The following is a 19,394-nucleotide window of genomic DNA, read 5'->3' on the forward strand; positions in this document are numbered from 1 at the left end:
CACTAGCCTATTGTGTCCTCAGACAGACTGGGACCAGGGCAGGGAGGCAGGAAATTCCAGACAGCTCTGTAGTGGGAAAACTCCAAAACCACCTTCCAATTCAAAGTGAACACCAGGTATAAATATTGGACCGTCAAACTCATTTCTTCAGATCACTTGTGGAAGACTCAGAAGAAGGAATGCTCTGCTGTCCAGCAGCAAGAAGGAGCGCCAGCTGCCATGCTGCCTTGTTGCTCTCCTGCAAGACGGACTGCTCTGCTGCCCCCTGCAGCCTGAAGAAGAATTGCTGGATCTGCACCTTGAACCCAGGACCATCAGAGTGGTTCCAAAAGCTAAACTTCAAAGCCAACACTATGTGGCCAGCTTGTATGGGATCAGCACCCACCCCTACTACAGAGATAAAAAGTCTGGGTATCTGGTTGGACCAAGATCTCTCATTTAAAGTTCAAGCCAGGAAAACCACTGCGCTCTGCTTTGGCCTGCTAAGAATGACTCGCAAAGTCCTGCCGCTACTACCTGACCAGGCAAAAAAAAACCTTGGTCCAAGCGCTCATCTTATCAAGAGTAGATTATGGTAATGCCCTTTATCTGGGCGCTCCCAACCACGTCACCTCAAAATTGCAGACCGTGCAGAACTCTGCGGCAAGACTTCTCACGGGAACCCAGAAACGATGCTCTGATAAACCGGCACTACACATGCTCCATTGGCTACCGGTACAGGAAAGGATCAACATTAAGGCCCTGTGCATTGTCCACAAGTCACTAGGTGGAAATGGGCCTCCTATTTTCAAGTCTTTGATCCACCCCATCAAGGATAACAGAAGCCTTCGCTCAGACAAGATGCATCTGGCAGTGGTTCCAAGGATCAGGAAGGCCAGAGGTGGAGGCCGTCGCTTCGCGTATAATGCCCCCAAGTTGTGGAACAACCTGCTGTTGCAACTGCGCAGACAACCTAATCACATTGTCCACAAGTCACTAGGTGGAAATGGGCCTCCTATTTTCAAGTCTTTGATCCACCCCTATAAGGCTAACAGAAGCCTTCGCTCAGATGAGATGCATCTGGCAGTGGTTCCAAGGATCAAGAAGGCCAGAAGAATGAGTTACTTACCTTCGGTAACGCTTTTTCTGGTGGATACAGTATCTGCCTGTGGATTCCTCACCTTGTGAATATCCCCTGCGCCAGCATTCCACGGAACTTTTTTACTGAGCTCTCTACGCCGACGTGGACGACGTCATAATGCATCGGCTCCGCTCGCGACTCCGTATGACGTCACCGGAGCCATAAGAGAGCCACGTTGGCGTGATGACGTCAGTTCCACCCATTTTTTCGTGCCTCCGAGGCACACAGGTGGACCAACGACAGATTCAAAGTATACACAGTATATAATATACAACCAAATATACACAGTACATAAACAAAAGGAAAGCTAAACAAAATAAGCATTTCCTACACATGTACCAGAAAGCATAACAACATATCAAACAAGACAACTTTTAAAGGTATACAAAGGTGGACAACGGGGAGGCGGGTGGGCCAGTGAGGAATCCACAGGCAGATACTGTATCCACCAGAAAAAGCGTTACCGAAGGTAAGTAACTTGTTCTTCTGATGGATACATCTGCCAGTGGATTCCTCACCTTGTGAATAGATTCCCACAGCAGTCCCCACTCCCGGAGGAAGGTGTCCACCTTCCTATACCAGAAATTCTTGCAAGACAGAGCGCGCGCAGTGGCCCTCCCTCCTCATCTCAGAGTCCAAGCAATAATGCTTTGCGAAAGTATGGAGGGAGGCCCAAGTCGCGGCTTTACAAATATCTGCCACAGGAACACCCCGGGCCAAAGCAGATGTAGATGATTTAGCTCTAGTTGAATGAGCCCTAATACCCTCAGGAGGAACCTTACCAGCCAGGGCATAGCAGATCTTGATGGCAAGAATGATCCATTTTGATAGAGTGCGCTTGTGCACCGCTCTTCCTTTGGAATGTCCAACATAACCCACGAAGAGCTGATCGTCCAGACGAAAGTCCTTCGATCTGTCCAAGTAAAAGCTTACAGCTCTCTTTGGGTCCAGGCGATGAAGCCTTTCCTCCTCCTTGGAGGGATGAGGAGGTGGATAAAAAACAGGGAGAGTAATAGACTGCCCCACATGAAACGGAGTAACAACTTTGGGCAGGAAAGCAGCCCTGGTCCTGAGTACCATCCTTTCAGCATGTAATGATAGAAAAGGGGGTTTAGAACTCAGAGCTTGAAGCTCACTCACCCTCCTTGCCGAGGTTATGGCTACAAGAAAGACCGTCTTAAAGGACAACAGCCTCATAGGACAACTATGAAGAGGCTCAAACGGGGACCCCATCAGAAAAGTTAAGACAAGATTAAGGTCCCACTGTGGCATTACAAAAGGAGTAGGTGGAAACTTGTTTGTAAGGCCTTTGATAAACCTCAGTACAACCGGAGATTTAAATAATGACGGTTGATCAGGTAGACATAGAAAAGCCGATAAGGCCAATAGATAGCCCTTGACCGTGGCGACAGCACAGCCCTGCTGAGCCAAGGAAAGGCAAACTGGAGCACCTCAGAAAGATGGGCTTTTAAAGGGTCAATGGATCTCTCTCCACACCATTTTACAAACTTGGACCACCTGTAGGAGTAAACAGACTTGGTGGAGTGTCGCCTGGCCGATAAAATAACATCCACCACATCAGGTGGGAGAGAGAAAGAACTCAGGTTGCCCCGTTCAATCTCCAGGCATGAAGGTGTAAGCTCTGGAGGTGGCGGTGTAGAACCTGCCCCTCCGACTGCGAGAGGAGGTCTGCCCTCAGAGGGAGACGGAGCGGAGGGCACGAGGAGAGGTGGAGAAGATTTGTGTACCACACCCTTCTTGGCCAATCCGGGGCGACCAAAATAACTTGGGCCCGGTCTTGGCGAATCTTCCTCAGAACCCGAGGAATCAAGGGTATGGGAGTAAACACGTACAGGAGTTGTGAGTCCCAACTCAACTGAAACGCGTCCCCCAACGCCCCCTGCATCGGAAACTGGAGACTGCAGAATGACGGGCAGTGCGCGTTCTCGCGGGTGGTGAACAGGTCCACCCGAGGGGTTCCCCACGTCCGAAAGACATAACAAACCACCTCCAGATGGAGCCTCCACTCGTGGTCGGCGGAGAACTGCCGACTTAGACTGTCCGCACGCACGTTCAGCACCCCGGCCAGATGATTTGCCATCAGACAAATCCGATGGTCCTGAGCCCAGGACCAAAGACGCAGGGCCTCTCTGCAGAGACAATGCGACCCCACTCCTCCCTGCTTGTTGACATACCACATCGAGGTAGTGTTGTCCGTCAGGACTTGAACAGACTGACCGCGAAGGGAAGGGAGGAAGGCCTTGAGTGCCAAACGAATCACCCGCAATTCCAGAAGGTTGATGTGAAGCAACCTCTCCTCTGGAGACCAAAGACCCTTGATCTCCAGATCCCCCAGATGAGCACCCCACCCTAAGGTGGAGGCATCCGTTATCACTGTGGCCACCGATGGAGGCAGATGGAAGGGCTTTCCTTGAGACAGATTGCTCTCCACGCTCCACCAAGATAGATCCGCTGCAGCTTTTCTGGAGATCCTGATCTACTCCCTGAGATCTCCGTTGTGCTGATACCACTGCCTGTGGAGGCACCACTGGAGCGCCCTCATGTGCCAGCGTGCATGGTTGACCAACAGAATGCAGGAGGCATTCAGAAGGACCTTCAGAACTGGAACAACCGCTCCATAGTGGAATAAAGGGACCATCTCCTGTATGTCGTGAATTCTTTGAGGTGGAGGAAAATCTCGACACACAGTAGTGTCCAGTACCGCCCCTTTGAACAGGTTGCGTTGAGAGGGCACCAGGTGAGATTTGGGCACGTTTATCGAAAAACCCAATTCGAACAACAGCTGAGATGTTACCTGCAGAGGATGCTGCACCATCTCTGGGGACTCTGCCTTCAGAAGCCAGTCATCCAGGTAGGGGAAAACCGGAATCCCCGACCTCCTGAGATGGGCCGCTACCACTGCCATCACCTTCGTGAAGACTCGAGGTGCCTCCTTCTGCAGAAGAAGCAGATGGTCTTCCGAGCAGTAACCTTGGCAAGGAGGGTAAGGGGGAGGAAACTCCTGAAAGGGAAGGGCGTACCCAGTCTCTACGAGGTTTAAAACCCAAATGTCTGTTGTAACAGATTTCCAACCCCGCAGAAAGTGGGACACCCGACCCCCCACAGGTCTTACATGTTCCAGGATGGGGGATCTAGGGCTGCTTCCCTGAAGCTTCATTGGGAGCAGAGGAGGCAGAAGATGAAGAGGAGTTGCGGCCAGAACCTCTCCGACCTCTTTGTCTCCCTCTATAGGACCTATAGAGGGGATTCAAACGACTACAAAGTAGCAGAAGAGTGCTGGAAAAACCGTTGCGCGTCGACGGCGTGGAAAAAAGGGAACTGACATCATCACGCCGACGTGGCTCTCTTATGGCTCTGGTGACGTCATACGGAGTCGCGAGCGGAGCCGATGCATTATGGCGTCGTCCACGTCGGCGTACAGAGCTGGGGAAAAAAGTTCCGTGGAATGCTGGCGCAGGGGATATTCACAAGGTGAGGAATCCACTGGCAGATGTATCCATCAGAAATAGTCCTTACGACGTCGAGGAGCTGGTGAAGTCGATCTCGAAGCCGTCTCCTTATCTGAACGGTGTCGAGAGCCGTGCCTCTTCTTCTTTTTATGTTTCTTCGACTTTGAAGCATGACCCGACGCCGACTTCGAACCCAACCTCGACCTGGACCTCGAACTTGAACGCCTTCGACCTCTCTTCTCTTTTCTCATTTTCACTATAAATAGCTTTGCTTCTCTCTCCTTTAAGGCCTTTGGGTTCATCTTGCGGCAGCAAGAGCACCCCTCGACGTCGTGATCCGATGACAGGCACCAGACACAATCTTCGTGTGGATCCGTAATAGACATGTGTTTACTATACTCTCTACAGGGCTTGAACCCTGACTTCTTCGTCAACATCTTGAGAAGGAAGCAAGATGAAAACAGAAACACAGCAGAAACACAAAGTAACTAGTAAAAGCTACGGAGAGTCCGTTAGCGTCGACAGCGTTAGCGTCGACAGTGCGGAAAAAAGGGAACTGACGTCATCACGCCGACGAGGTCCTCTTATGGATCCAGTGACGTCAGCGGAGCCGCGCGCGGAGCCGTGCTTCTGTGACGTCGTCCTCGTTGGCGTGGAGAGCTACAAAAGTTTCCGAATGTTGCTGGTGCAGGGGATATTCACAAGGTGAGGAATCCACTGGCAGATGTATTCATCAGGAGTGGAGGCCGTTGCTTCGCGTATAATGCCCCCAAGCTGTGGAACAACATGCCGTTGCAACTGCGCAGACAACCTAATCACCTAGCTTTTCGTAAACAACTTAAAACCTGGCTCTTTCCATAGAGGGTTAGGCCCACTCTAGTGACCGCACAGCGCTGGGATGCTTCCGGGTAGCCATACGCTTTACAAAAAACCCTTCTATTCTATTCCAAGGCTCCAACACCCTTAAACCCTGAATTGGGACTCAGCCTACTGTGAGTCCTAATCCCACAAATGGTGACTCACCAGTCCTGGATCCTTGGAAGTGGGAATAAAATTGCTCTGCCAGCCAAGCTGTGGTCCCCATAAGAACTGGTGCAGCATGACACAACCCGACGCAGCCTTCGCAGCTCCTCATCGGAACTGACACAGCATAGCGCAACCTTCAGAATAAATGGACTATCCTACTATGTCTAACCCAGCTGGAGATGATGTGACAGTCCTGCTGAAGGCAATGCAGGGCAAGCACATCTCCATGAAGGATTGTGTTGAACGTCTGCTTCTGGTGTATTCGGTGGGGAGGTCTTCTCCTGGCTGCTGGTCGTAGAGAAGGCACACAGGCCCCTTAACTGCCAGGACTCCCCCAGGAACCCTGATGCAGCCAATAATAGCACAACTGCTGAATTTCCGTGATTGCGATACAGCAATACTCCTTGCCAGAGAAAAGGGGCACTTAAAAGTTGATGGCAGCAACATCTCCTTCTACCCGGATTTTATATTAGCAGTCCAAGAAGCCAGGCACAAATTCCTACTCACCAAACAACAGCTCCTCAAGGACAACTTGAAATATGCAATGTCCTACCCGGCCCAACTGAAGGTCATGCATGAAGTTCGCCAGCATGTATTTCAGTCACCGCTGCAAGCGGCAGATTTCGTAAATCATGCATGAAGGTCGTGCATGAAGTTCGCCAGCATGTATTTCAGTCACCGCAGCAAGCAGCAGATTTCGTAAAAACTATTCACCATGCGATGTGGTGAGAAGGGGAAACCACAATACCGAAACTCTCCCTTTCCCCATTTGCACAGACATTTGCAACACCACTCCACATAGCCCAATTAGACATTGTATTATCATAGTCCAGTAGGTTTGGATCTTGGGGCAGGCCCATACAATATGGAAAAAGGTTAACTCCTGGCCACACCCCCTACGATAGAGTGGATTTGGTTGTCTGCCCATCCTCACCAATGTGGTGCATGAGGTGAATGTTCTATGAAGCACTTTTAGCTGTATAAGGTGGAATCTGGATCTAATTTCAACCTCTCTAGGCGAAGAAAGTGCCTCGGGCCATTCATCTTGCATGTCTGTGATGTCTCTCTCCCATTTCTTGCAAACCTTCATTAACAAATCAGGGGCGTTTTTTACTGATTTTCTATATGTCAACGAGATTGCTTTCTTGGTTATGTGTTCCTCAAGCAGTCTATTCTCTAAGGGTGAAGATTCAGGCAGCACTTCTCCTCTGGGTAAGATTGTGCCTCGGAATGTCTCAGTGGGTGCCACATTGTATGTTTTCTGTAGATCTGTAAAGGATCTTATTTCAGCTGTAGGGTTCACATCTCCCACTCTTGAGATTTCCAGTAAGTCCCACTTGTTGAATCCCTGTCTCCTCCCCTAGTCCCCAAGGAGTTTGCAGTCCCATAGTGGTGTAGGTAATGTGACTTATATTCCTCCATCCCAGCTGTCGTTGTATAGCATGCCATACCTTAACCATCAGTGCCATCGGCCCCACCAGATAGCGTACCCTCTTCTCGGTCTATAAAGTATGTAAGTATCCCCTTGGTTGAAGTGTTAGTCTGTCCATACAATATGCCAGTTCTGTCATTGGTTGGTGGCCCCATTGGTTAATGACTGTCAATTGAGCTGCACGATAGTACGTCTGGAAGTCAGGTAGGGCGATTCCACCATCGAACCCTCCCATTGTTAATTTATTGAGAGCAATTCTGGGAGTCCTTATCCTACAATAAGGTTCTAACCTCACTCTGTATGTCTCTAAAATAGCTACCTGGCACTGGGAATGGGGAATTATGTAAGACATACAGAAAGTGTGGCAGTGCCATCATTTTAAAAAAGACCTCTCTACCAAGCAAGGACAACGGCAGGGATTGCCAGCGCAGGACATTTCCCTTCAGTCTATGTAAAGGGGAGAGATTTTTTGTTTTAAATAGGTCTTAACTGAATGTGACAAAGATTCCTAAATAATGGAATCCTTCTGTTACTACCTGTGCTTCTCACTCCTTTGGCATTCGAGGTGTCAGGTCACATAAAATGAAAATTACCGATTTTGACCACTTTATAGTATATTCAGAATATCTCCGGAATGTGGCAAAGATATTAGATATTGTGGATATGGAGGATTTGGGTGCCGCTACATAAAGGAGAATGACATCTGCATATAGGGAAATTCTGTCCTCCCACTCTGTCGTCAACCGGAGTCCACAGACCAATGTGTCGCCCCAGATCCAAGCTGCCAGTGGTTCCAGCATTAATGCAAATAACAATGGCGACAGGGGGCAACCCTGTCTGGTTCCTTGACAGAGTAGGAAGGTTTGCAACACTCTATCATTCACAACAACCCGTGCCAGGGGGGCAGTGTATAGAAGACGGATCCAAGTCATAAATCTAGTTCCAACGCCTAAGTGTTCCAGAATTGCAAATAGATATGACTACTCGATGGTATCAAAGGCCATACGAGCGTCTAGTGACAGGACCGCTGCGTCCTCTTGGATTTGGTTGGCTCGTCCTAGGACCCCATGCAGGCGTCTGAGATTGAGGGCCATATTTCGGCCTGGCATAAACCCGGATTGGTATGGGTGTACTAGCTTGTCGATGGTTGGGGTAAGGCGAAGGGCTCGCTACAGAGACTTTAACTGCCCCTTTACGAAACCCTTCGACAGATCTTGGCCTCCTCCTCATGGCAGTATCCTGGCAGGGGGGAGCATGAGAGATATAGATGAAGATCACATGCTGGTTGATATTTGGGGACAACGCTATCCTGATTTGTGGAAGGGTACCTTCTACTTAGCTGTTCATTATATGTGGTCCAGAACAGATCAATGGCTTACCTCTCGAGACATGTGCCCGTGAATCACGGAGGTGCAGCACCTTACTCGTACATTGTCCACCCCTCACCGGTTGTGCTGCATATGCAGCCACCGGGAGCTGGATCCTAAGGGGCAGCTAGCACCTAAATGTGGAGGCAGTCTTAGATGATGCTTTTGCTGTGGAATTAAGCAATGCTATTGCACTAAATACAGGGTCAGTAGACAGTATGGGCATGCTTTGGGAGGGTTTCAAGGTGGCCATCAGAAGACTGAATTAGGAGACCTGGAGGGCAGACTAAGATCGGCAGACTTGTCCATGTTGCAAGCTGCCCTTAGGGAGAAACTTAGGGAGTACACAGAAATAGTGGAAAGGGAAGTCACGCATTGCAGAAAATATGCTTGGACCAGAGCATATGGTTAGGGAGAAAGACTAGGTCAATCACTGGCATAACAGATTAAACATCCTTGGGAAGTGATTTATATTACACATACTATAGTTCAGCAGGATTGCACACTCTATGAGACACTACATATCCTGCATTCCTTCCATATGCATTACATCAACCTCTATACCAGCCGAGGAATATTCTCAGCACCAACCTGTGGGCAAATATTTAGACTACACCGCGTTGGGCTGGTTAATGCTGGCACAGCAAACTTTTTATTGCAACCCTTCACTTGAAATGAGCTCCGGGAGATGATCTCGGGTCTACCAACGAACAAAACGACAGGGTCAGATGGGTTTCCAGACCAATTTTATAAACAGTACCAAGACTTGCTGACCACACATCTATTGGCACTGTACCCAAAATCACGGATTAAACATGACCTACCCCCAACCCTGTGCAAGGCAACCATAGTTAACTTGTTCAAGCCAGGGAAACAGCCTCAAAACAGTGATTCCCACAGCCTGATGACACTGCTGAATTGTGGAAACAAAATCTTAGCCAAATTGATAGCAAACCACCTAAATCCACCACTCACAGCTTTGGTGTGGCTAGATCAGGCTGGGTTTGTCAAAGGCCGATCAACTACTCACAGTCTGTGGACCCTCTTCTCTCATTTCTAAGATCTAGACCTAGACTTGGATGCCATAGCTTTATTCCTAGATGCCTCTATGGCATTTGACTCCTTAGGATGGAAGTATCTTTTTACCATTCTTGCCCGAATGTCTTCCTGGGTTGGATAAAGTTATTATATTTTGCACCAACCGCTAAAATACGCATAAATAAATAAAAAAAAACTGCAAACCAGGCAGGAGTGCCCCCCTCTACCAGATCCAATTTGCACTGGCTCTCAAACCCCTCATGGGCAATCCTGAATCAACACTACATGCAATGTACCATTCAATATACGTCAAGTCATATTCTCACCTTGCTTTACGTGGATGACATGACTTTGTATTTGATGAATACTAATGTTAGTCTGAAATAAATACTTTGCGAGTATTTGTGCTTTGGGTCGCTGTTATAAGTTACCATCAACTGGAGTAAGTTCCAAAACATTCCCCTGAGGCTGGGTACACCCCTCTTCACCCATGTCTTTCCCCTTCAATGGTGTGAAGACTCTGTGAAGTACCTGGGGATAGGGGAGAATTATGGTAACACAATTTGGAAAATGCCAAATCAAATATCCCACTGGATATCACTTCCTCTATTACTGGTGAGCAGGATCAGTCGTAATAAAATGGTGCTTCTCCCCAAGCTCCAATTGTTGTTTGGCACCATTCAGCTTCCCCTCGTGAAGTGATAACTTAATTCGTACTCAATTCATAAAGTTACTGTGGGCTAAAAAGCAACCCTGTATCAGATTGAAGACCCTTACGCTCCCCATTCATATGGGAGTATTGGAATCTCAGGATCCGGAGCTATACTATCCCAGGCTCATTTCGACTATGTAGCGAAGTAGGATCTGCTTTCATGGTCAGCGACACACTTTTGCTGGTGTCATAATGTTTTTCTGACTAGTCTGACTGGGATACTGCTAACCAGGATCCCAAACTCTGTGCTTTTCCCCTAAGTTGGACATGGTGAGTGCTTAGGTACACTCCAGATTGACTACTGGTCCAGCTCCAACGCCAACGACATCCCGCCATCGCAAGCCCTGTGCGACTCCCTCGCCACCTTCTTCCACCGCAAGATCGCCGACGTCCACGACAGCTTCAACCCCCGGACGACCCTAACAGGCCCCAACACGCTGGACCCACCACACCCCACCAACCACGACCCCCTGACAACCTGGGCCAACATGAGCATCGAAGACACAATCAAGACCATGGGCACAATCCACTCCGGCTCGCCGTCTGACCCTTTTCCACACCATATCTTCAACAAAGCCGGCAGCTCCATCGCACCCCACCTGCGCAACATCATCAACCTCTCCTTCGAGACCGCAACCTTCCCTGAGAGCTGGAAACACGCCGAGATCAACCCCCTACTGAAGAAACCCAAGGCGGACCCGAGCGAACTCAAAATCTTCCGGCCCATCTCCCTGCTTCCGTTCCCAGCTAAGGTCATCAAGAAGATAGTCAACATCCAGCTCACCCGCTACCTCGAAGACAACAGCATCCTGAACCCCTCCCAGTCAGGATTCCGCAGCAACCACAGCACCGAGACTGCCCTCATCGCCGCCACAGACGACATCAGGATGCTACTGGACAACGGCGAGACGGCGGCCCTCATCCTTCTGGACCTCTCCGCCGCCTTCGACACCGTCTGCCACCGCACACTACGCACACGACTCCATGACCCAGAGATCAGAGACAAGGCCCTGGACTGGACATCCACTTTCCTCTCCGGCAGAACTCAGAGAGTCCGCCTCCCCCCGTTCTGATCTGAAGCCTCTGAGATCATCTGCGGCGTTCTGCAGGGATCCTCCCTCAGCCCGACGCTGTTCAACGTCTACATGGCGCCTCTCGCATGCATCGCCCGACATCATGACCTCAACATAATCTCCTACGCCGACGACATGCAACTGATCCTCTCCCTCACCAAAGACCCCCTCACCGCCAAATCCAACCTCCACCAGGGAATGAAGCCCGTCGCCGACTGGATGGAGAATAGCAGCCTTAAGCTGAACACAGACAAGATGGAGATCCTCATCCTCGGGCCCAACCCCTCAGCATGGGATGACTCCTGGTGGCCCACGTCGCTGGGGACACCCCCCGCACCCACCAACCACGCACGCAACCTGGGAGTCATCCTCGACTCAAAACTCACCATGACCAAACAAGTCAACGCTGTCTCCTTCACCTGCTTCAACACCCTCCGTGTGCTCCGCAAGATCTACAGATGGATCCCAACAGACACAAGGAAAACAGTCACCCAGGCCCTAGTCAGCAGCAGACTCGACTACGGAAACACCCTCTATGCTGGAGCCCCGACCAAGCTCATCAACAGACTGCAAAGAATCCAGAATGCCTCTGCACGCCTGATGCTCGACGTCCCGCGCCGCGACCACAACACCCCCCACCTGAGGAACCTGCACTGGCTCCCTGTCGACAAAAGAATCTCCTTCAAGCTCCTGATCCACGCACACAAGGCACTCCACAAGACTGGCCCAGCCTATCTCATCAGTCGACTCTCCTTCTACGTACCCAACAGGAAACTCCGCTCCGCAGACCTCTCCCTGGCTACTGTCCCACGCATCCGTAGAACCACAGCCGGAGGCAGATCCTTCTCCCACTGCGCCGCCAAGACATGGAACACCCTCCCCCTCATCCTACGACAAACCGAAGACCTTCTAACCTTCAGGAGACAACTCAAGACCTGGCTGTTTGACCAGTAGCAACAGCACCCCCCCTCTCCCCACTCTCACCGCCTTGAAACCCTTGCGGGTATGTAGTGCGCTTTACAAATTATTTGATTGATTGATTGATTGACTGGTGTACCCTCATAAGTCCCTAGTATATGGTAATACGGTACCCAGGGCAGAGGTACACCAGGGGTATCCCATGGGCAGAAGCATGTATTATGCCACTCATGAGAGACCATGCAACATGTGACTCCAGGCCTGCCATTACAACCTGTGTAAGCTGTTGCTAGCACCACTTATGACAGATATAAGTTTCCTTATATCTGAGGTCACTATACTTAAAACCTATAAGCCACCCATAAGGCAGGCCTTTCACTCCTGAAGGCATGGTGCTCGGTTATAAGTATGAGGGTGCCGCTGCATGAGCGGGGCACACCTACAACCTTCGGAGTCCATTCTCCCGGGTTGTAAGTGCATCAGCCATTACGATATATCGAGTGGTCATGTGTCATTACGAGATAACCATCTCTAAACTGGCTGTAACGAACCCTGTCATGCTTGCTAGCAAACATGTTGGAATCATATACCCACATCATAAAGGGGAGGTATGATTCCATGCACTGTAAAGCTCCTCCGGGATGCCCTCAGGGTTCCGGGTATCAGTCTTCCAGAACTGGACAGCAAGCTGGGACTGCGGCCGAACAGAGACATGTTTCTTCCCTCCTGCTGCTGAGCCAAGCTCGAGCAGGAGAAGGCAGAACAATAGATATCCTGTCACAATGAGGTGTGACCACCTCCTAGACAGGGTTTAGCTTATTGGTGCAGAGTGGGGGAGCTTGCCAGAGCCACTGAGACTGGTTGAAGGGCACACTTGGTGCCCTCCTTGCATACTCCAGTTCAAACCAGTTCAGGGAGCCAGTGGCTCTCGCTAGGGTGTGAAACTGGACAAAGGACATGCGAGTATCATCCCCACCGTCCGGCGTCTCCTCTGGGAGGGACCCCTGAATCGTCCCAACCCTTTCCTAAGGGTACTTAAGGGACTACCTGTGGGTGAGTCCCTAGATTCATCATGAGTAAGCCTGGGTGGTGAACTCCACTCTAATTGCAGAGATTGCAGAGTTTTCCGCATTCCGCGGAGTTCCTAAAAACTCAGCTCCACGCAGCGGAGCAAATTATTTTTTCTTGCTTGCGCTCCTCAACAGCAAGTTGTCAAGTGCAAGTGAGGAAAATACACCTCCCAGTGAGATTTTTACTCGCTCACGCTCGTCATTGTCTAGTTGTCGAGCGCAAGCGAGGAAAATCAACCTCCCAGTGAGATTTCTCAACGCAGGCAGTCGGATTTCTGAATGCGAGTGGTCGCGTATGCTGTTCTCCGCTTGCATTCAGAAACCTTCCATTCACGTTGAGAAAGCTGGTACAAAATCTACCCATGCATCAGAAAGAGAGCACGCCCTCTTGTGCTGCCCCTGGTGCCATTCGTGCTGATTTTCCAACCGCGAATAGCATGACCCTAACGCCCTCTGGAGCTTGCAGAACTCCGCGTAGCGCAGCAGTTTTCTTTTTTCACTTTGCAAAGTTACGCGTAGTGGAACTCTGCGAACTCTACCCACGCTTAGCCGTGTGACAAGATTCTGATCACATATCACTTCAACTTCGACCGTCTAGGCACTCTGGACATCGCTAGATTTTGCGCTGGGAAACAAGACTGCAACTGGGAAGACTCCTGCTGCTCCTGGTCTCTTCGTCCTGCAAGTCTGCTGCAATGTCTGTGCCTGTGCGCCATACAGGTTCTTTAAAGGGCCTGTTGACATCCAAGACACCAGAAGGAATCTCCCTTGGAGTGAAGGAGTCCCTCCCCTGCATCTGCAGGCACCGCAACACAGCTGACCGGTCTGCTTATCCTGGGCTCCCATGGCCCTTGAAAAGCTCAGCAACACAGGTGGTGGTTCAGCAACTCCCTCGAGGCCTGCACAGTCTTCTCACTGGCCAGTATCCCTTGTCAGAACAGCTGGAACAGAATTGCTGTGCACCGCGTTGACTTGCTGTTGCCAAGGCTTATTGACTTTCCACCAGAGATCTACGGGCTCCAAGAAGATCCATCCTCAAGTATCTCCTGCAACCAAGATCTTTGCCTGCATCGCATCCACTCCATTGTGGGCCTTCATCTTTTGGTGAGCTGTTCTAGGTCCTCCTGCGACTCCTGTGCCGCCCGTGGGTCCTCTCGAGGGTCTTCTTCGGCTCCAGTGGGCACCCCTGCTTGTTTGAGACCTGCTCTGACTTAACTGCTCGTGGTGAGTCACTTGGACCTTGCTGGTCTTGACACTGCACCTTTTTCGTCAACTATGTTGTTTGCCGCTGCCAAGGCTTGTTGGTGCCCCTGCTGGACACGATTCCCTGGCTCTAGACATCCGACGTGGGAAAGCTCGTAAATGACTCCTGGTCTTCCACAGCGTTGCCTGGTCCGCACAGCTGCAACTTCATTGGCACGGTCAAACTCTCCTGCTTCCCCGACATCAGTGGACATTCATCTTCGGTGCCTCCTGGTCACTCCTGAGTGGCATATACTCTGTCCCCTCTGCTTGCAGGTTCTTCTCACCTGTAATGCACCTTTGGGTTCCACCAGACTCCATCTTCTTCTCCAGCAGCACCTTGTCTGAAGTCCTCCATTGTGGTCTAAGGTGGTTTCCGATGTCACTTGACACCTATGCACCCGGCTTCCCTGGTGTAGGTATCTTGGTTCCTGGGGTATCCATGGTGGGGTGACTCTCCAATATTCAACCTTCCACGGGGTGTCTACAGGGTTCACTGGGAACGGTCCTTTTTCCTTAAACTGCAACTGCAACTGCGACTATACACTCCCAAAAATGAAACAGCAAGCCGAACATTTACACCACAGTGTACTTGTGACGCACGTCTCCACAAAAGAGTCCAAAGATCTCAAACGGTGTGCATCTCCACCGCTCCCGCTGTTTCCAAGGAGCAGTCACCAAGACTAATGTCAATTTTCACACAAATGTGGAATGCACCACCAATTCCCAAAATAATTTTGTTCATCCACTGTTAATATCACAAACGGTTTTTCTTTATTCTTCTTGTTCATCAAAAAACAGCCAAACAGCAGACGCGTTTCGTTCAACTGGTGTGGACTTCATCAGGGCTCAATGAGTGAGTATAGACTTCGAAGGTAGTAGATCTTTATAGAAAGATCGAAGAAAGTTAGGAACTGCATTAGTCCTGAGTTGCAACTGTTCCCTCCTGGATCCAGGGACAGTTCGAAATTAAGCGGCTCCTGTGCCGTGCTGAGCAGCAGAGAAGACCGTCCTTGTTACCATCCTCTTGCTGTGCAACTGCAACTATCATTGAGCACATGGTCGTGTTCCCATTCTGCACACGACCTCCGTGGGGTTCCTAGATGCTTACCTTGGGTGGTTCCTTGGGTCTCCAACTCTTCTACGTCTTCTGGGTCCACTTTTGTCTTGAGTCGTGGTTCGCATTCCACTATTTTAGTGTATGGTTTGGTCTCCCCCTGGATTTGTGCTACTTACGTGCTCTATTTCCTAAGCATTGTGTGTATTGTGTTTATATCTACAGTTAGGAGGTAATACATTGTGTTAGTGAATGTTTGCAATAAAATACCTATTTGTATAACTACACTGTGAGATTCTTTTTCACTTAACCTATACATAAGATTCAGTACTGGTAAAACAAGCTGCTTTACACTCCTTTTGCTCCCCACTGCTACCACTTAGAGAGCTTTCTAAGGATGTCTAAGACCACTTAAATCACCATAAGGGTTGCCTGGATTAGTGCAGGGTGCTACCATATTTTAAGACAGCCTTTCACACCAGCATATTCAGGTCATGATTCTGTTGTTTCAGCCTCTATCCTGGATTTCGGTGAGACTGACTCTGAGGCTGTTGGTCCTCGTGGCCTCCTGCATCCTGTTGGTAAAGAATGCAAGGTGGTATATGTGGGGCTCTGCAGTGGGACCTGAAGTTCCAGTGGGTGCAGCATCAGGGAAATCTCACCGACTAGGTCTAGATCTCAGAAAGAATTGTGAGAGATCTGCAGTAGTGGTTGGTGAACAGCGACTGGGTCAACGGCGGACCCCTCTTCCTTCCCCAACCAGATCTTACAGTTGTGACAGATGTAATTTAGCGGATCACAAATGGTGTCTCCAGTCGGAGGTGGTGCGAGGTCTCTTTCAGCACTGGGGAAATCCCTGGTTAGATCAGTGAACTACCGAAGAGAACGCGCAGTGTCAGCAATACTGCGTGCTAGAGTTCCTTTTCACCTCGTGAAATCCTTGATGGGTTTTTTTTTGCACATTGTGTCTAAGCATTTAAAAACATTACGCTGCCCTTCAGCACTGCTTGTCATACATGTATAGTAAGCAATGGCACAATAGAAATTCCAGAAACTGAAAATGCCAATTTTCGTTGAGAAATTGTAGCACTGTTTTGGTGGATTTAGGTTTTGCAAAAGTGAATAATCTTGTACTTCTGATTTAAAATATCAGAAGCCTTCTTTGAATTTGAATAAAAAAGATAGCCATATTTCTTAGACTTTAAGATAATTCATTCAAATGTGTGGGTGCTTCTGCAGATACACCCACACATTTGTAACACCCCATCTAAGAAAAAAAGCATTAGTTAAGTCAATAGTTTTCACACTGTCAATTAGAGCCCTGACATGCTGGTTGTGCCAATGCTTGTTTTTAGAATGCCATCCTAGCCATTGTTTTGGGCATGTAGGGTTGTAGGGACTTAGCATGCGACTCCTGGCACTGTGATTGTGATCAAAGGGTTGGAGTGTTCCATATGGTGGACAGAATATTTCCAAAGAAAGAATCTACAGAGGGAATACTATCCATTAGGTGTCAACTTTGGAATATATTGTTTCGGTTAACTCTTGTCTAGTAACAGATTTTCTCTTTTTATCTAAAATATTAGAATCAGTAATCATCAGTCAATGGTAATAGTTGCTTCACACTAAAGAGATCCTTGATCCTCTAAAGATAAAGTTTAAACCACTGTCGACCTGATTACAAGTAGGTCGGAATTCGATGCGGAGTGTCCTGGAAAACGGAAATACTGTTACCAGCCAGGAATTGCACATGGAATCTACCTATTATGAGATAGACCCGTCGGTATGAGGAATAACTGTGCAGGCATGGAATTACCACGAGGATTTCCACATGGCATTTCCTATTCTGAAATGGGGTTCACACACGCATTTTCCACCTGCTCCGGCAAATGGTACATGTGTGTGAGGGGGCCTGATTTGAGGGAGGTGGAGGGAGCAGAGTTGCGCGGATACAGGACGGAAAGAGATTGGCGTAACAATAGCGTCCACACTCCCCAGGGTGCAGGGGGCATGAGCTCCAGGGGCCCACTCCAGTCCTGTGGATGGTCTGAGAGCTAATGACTGGGTCCTGAGCATGGGCGTCCCTTTCATGTACTTTGCAAGGGGACCCCCTCAAATTTTGTTATGCCACTGGAAAGAGAAGTAAAATCATGGCAGGAGGGAGTAGTGTGCTTCCTATTGCTAGAGAAACAGGTTGGCGGGGACTGGAGGACGACTGTTGGTCGTTGCAGCAGCCCTAGACTCTGAAGTGATTTTACCTGTTTTTTGCATCCAGTAAAATCAGGTCCGAAGTTGCTGAACTTTAAAACCAGTTGCAAAACCCTGAGAAGTGGCGACTCCTCCCCTGCTCTGCAGCAGTAAAAGAAAGGAAAAAATAAAATGATAATAACGTAAAGTTATTATAATTTTATATTGTCCTCCTCCTGTGGCAGCTTTGGGTGAGGGTGGGCGGGGCTGCAGAGCAGGGGAGGAGAGGTTTGCCCATTCCTAGGTGCGCAATGACTGTTTTTTTGCCCTCTTGGGCTGCCCAAAACAGTCATGCACACTTCCCTGTTCCCTATTCTGGATACAGGCTGCAGTACAGCAAGCGTGGAGAACATGCCCACCCCTCCAGCCCCTGGCTGAGCGCCATGTCATGGTGCTCAGACCAATAACAACGCTGCATTGCAGAATTGTGATTGGCTTAGGGGAGGGAGCCTGGCTGCCTGCTTCCTGTTCCTGGAGTCGGAGGCAGGAGAGCAGGAGCAGAGACGTGGGACCCGGCGGCAAGGTAAGTTGACTTTAGTTTTTTACATTGTAAACCATGCCCCCCCTCCTCCACATGCCCCCCACTCCCTCACAACCCCCCCCTTGCACGCCCGCCTCACCAACCGTGAACCATGTCGGCCGCCACTGACACTGAGTCATTTTTGCTCAGTAGTGGAATTACACACGAAATTCCAACTCTGTCGGACTCCTATTCAGACACTATATTGAACAGAATTAGTGCGAATTCTAAATCTTAGCTTACCGGAGACTGTACAGTGCTGGTTTCGTATGGCTCTTCTCTGGCAGCTGTTTGAGGCTGTGTGTAGCCCATTCATTGATTTTTTAGTGTTTCATTTGTAAAAGAATAAATGCAGCTGCCCATTGCTCAGAAGTCCGCAGCCGGTGCTATTAAATGCCTGGGTGCCGAATACCAAGGCTGTGTGGTCTTGAATTCAACTTAGGACTCTTTAATCCATTAACAGACTCTGCCTGCCACTTTACCTCACTTTTGTCGTCCCTGCTTTCTCCCTTTGTGGAGTTTTTAACGCTGTTCTCCTTATCTCTCTTTCCCGTTTGTGTTTGTCACTCTGTGTTCTCCGTGAATATGTGATGAGGAAGAGGAAAAATAAGTGCAGGTCTCCAAAAAGGATTGGCGGTAGGTCCCACCGACAATCACCGGCTCAAATTAAGCACTGCTTTTTTGAAACAGGTCGCTTTGTTCATCAGTTCTTTAGTGAACCTTTGTATCACCCGTCGAAGCAATTCTCTTTATTGTATCAGTGACTTGTGGAGTCCCAGATTGTTTTTCCAGTTTACTGAAAATGATTTGAGTTACTTTTAGTAAGTATTAACAATAAAAAAGCCTAAAATCTTTGTAGTTGAATGTTGCCACAGTTTTGTCATCGTATAGATTGGGGTGTCCAACATAGATCGACTAGGGATAGATCCATGCAAAATGTTCCTTCTCTGTTTGGAGAGCTACTTATGAACTATAAAAAGCATTCTGAGCTACTAATATCATTAGTAAGCCTTCATGTGGTTAATGCATAACAGCCATAGCTTAAATGCCCACGGCACCAAGGTAATACTTTTAGTAATAAATCTTGCCAAAGCGACATCAT

At 49.1% G+C, this 19,394-nt stretch overlaps 1 protein-coding gene across 3 annotated transcripts in view; it reads right to left on the reverse strand.

Annotated features, from left to right (window-relative positions):
• Positions 1-19,394, reverse strand: part of DNAI3 (dynein axonemal intermediate chain 3) — a 958,656-nt gene that overhangs the window by 48,151 nt on the left and 891,111 nt on the right. The gene's annotated exons all lie outside the window — the stretch shown is intronic.

The sequence above is a fragment of the Triturus cristatus genome, chromosome 4_2 (genome assembly GCF_964204655.1).
Source record: "Triturus cristatus chromosome 4_2, aTriCri1.1, whole genome shotgun sequence".
Lineage (NCBI taxonomy): Eukaryota > Metazoa > Chordata > Amphibia > Caudata > Salamandridae > Triturus > Triturus cristatus.